General features: G+C 37.6%; 1 non-coding gene across 1 annotated transcript; it reads left to right on the top strand.

The window, feature by feature from the left end:
• Window positions 1-482: 482 nt before the first annotated feature.
• Window positions 483-586, top strand: LOC150022734 (U6 spliceosomal RNA). The gene has a single exon (XR_016513422.1). It is a non-coding gene; the product is annotated as a U6 spliceosomal RNA (small nuclear RNA).
• The last annotated feature ends 1,443 nt before the right edge of the window (window positions 587-2,029 follow it).

Here is a 2,029-nt window from a genome sequence, read left to right as displayed (position 1 = left end):
TGACCTTGTCTGTCTTGCTAAGAGATGCTTATTGGTAACTTTGCAGGTAGCTGGCTCCTTTGTAGCTAATGAAAACTGAGAGGACCAAGAAGTGCACAGATGAGTCTCGGTGCTTTTTTTAGATGGAAAATCTCTACTCATGTTTCCAACTGAACCTCCTCTCTTCCCAATTGCTGTTTCCAAATGTTACCCACGTTCTATTTTAGTCTTGCCCAGTTATGATAAAAATGTCAACATTATTATTGTTGCTATTTTGCTTTTATATTTTAGATTAAATCTGGTCTTCTTATGCTGTAAAACATGCTGGGGTTTGCTTGCTTTAGGGCCCGGAGTCTAATTCTATTTCTGCCTCTTGCTAACTATATGCCAAGTATTTTACCCTCCCTGGTTTTAATTCCTTCATCTGCTAATTGGATATAGTAAGCCTTGTCCTATCCATCACATGTAGAAAAGTGCTTTGTAAATTAAAAAGTGTTGTCTTCGTTGCTTTGGCAGAACATATACTAAAATTGGAACAATACAGAAAAGATTAGCATGGCCCCTGTGCAAGGATGACAGGCAAATTTGTAAAGCATTCCATATTGTTAGAAAGGGAAGGGTCTAGTCAAGGTACATGTATAAATGACACAGGGACATGGACAACGGGGTGGGGATTGACTGGGGGAGCGTGTGTTGGTGGGGCAGGGAGAGCAATAGTGGGGGGGCAGGGATTGGGACAACTGTATAAAATAGCAATTAAAAAAAAGAAAAAATGTTGTAAAGGGTATTATTATTATTGTTGGTAGCATGTATTGTAGTAGCAGTTTAGGGTTGTTGGAAAAGAATTCTGTAAGCAGTGGCTGGAAATAGCGCCTTGTGAATTAGCATTAAAATCTGCTGTTTCAAAGCCTTTCCACTGATGTACTTTAAATGTATACTAGTAAAATACATGGTATTGAATATCAACAAAGCATTTGTCTGTGGAACAAGAGCAGACTTAGCATATTTCCAGGCAATTTCAATCTTATGAATTTGTCCTAATACTGCGACCACTTATTTGTGCCTGAAAGAGTGATTACATATGAGAAGCATTCATGTGTCATGAAAGGAAAGACTGACAAATGAATACTCAAAGATTCCAGAACCAGGAACAATTGATTCCAAGGTTTTAAATATCAGAGTCACATTTGCTCGAGGTGACAGGCATAATAGAGCTGTTGAATAGCAGTGTGGGAAATACCACAGATCAAATTATTTCTCTGAGGGTCTCCAAAATAAAAGTTCACTGACCCACGCTTACCTACCATAGATTTTCCTTTCGGCTGCTGTTTTAAGCTGCTTCCAGACACAAGAGGGAAATGGAGATTGGAGTCTGTTATCTGCAGGACTCATGCTACCAAGCAGTGAAGACTCATTACATACTAATTAATTCATACAAAATCAGTTATGTTTGACTTATTTGTGTTGGCTCTCTCTATTGATTGGATTCATTGTATAATTGCTAAACTGTTGAAAGATGAAAGGATATTGTTCAATTAAGAAACAACAAAGACATAATTTGTGGGGGGGGGGTGTTGCTTTTATTTCCACTGTGAAAGTAATCAGATTTAATAAGACAATCAAACCGGCTCCTGCCAAACTAACACAAATAAAATGTTAAACAGTTCTAAGTCTCCAAATCATATACCAGGCTGTTTCTTGATCAAACGGGTTATGGGGGTGGAGGGATTGAGCAAAAAGGAAAAAGGACTTACAGACATAGACAGTCATGTGGTGATTGTGGGAGGTTGGGGTGTCAGGGGACTAAATGGTAATGGAAAAAAAAATACAATTAAAAAATAAAATAAAATTTCACATTAAAAAGGGGCATTTTTTGTATACAGAAACAAAGGGAAATCACCAATCCCTCATGATGAATCATGGGCTGTCTGTCCAACTGTGAACGTGCGAATATCTTAAGATGAACAAAATTTGGCTTTTTATTAGATTTCTCTTGAATAGATTAGATATAATTTACAGGTCACCCCAAATCCCTCCTGAATCATTCTTT

This window comes from Furipterus horrens, unplaced genomic scaffold, assembly GCF_987537825.1.
Source record: "Furipterus horrens unplaced genomic scaffold, mFurHor1.1.pri manual_scaffold_1, whole genome shotgun sequence".
Classification (NCBI taxonomy): domain Eukaryota; kingdom Metazoa; phylum Chordata; class Mammalia; order Chiroptera; family Furipteridae; genus Furipterus; species Furipterus horrens.
The sequence above is the reverse complement of the archived record's forward strand: the minus strand, read 5'-3'. Positions and strand labels throughout refer to the sequence as shown.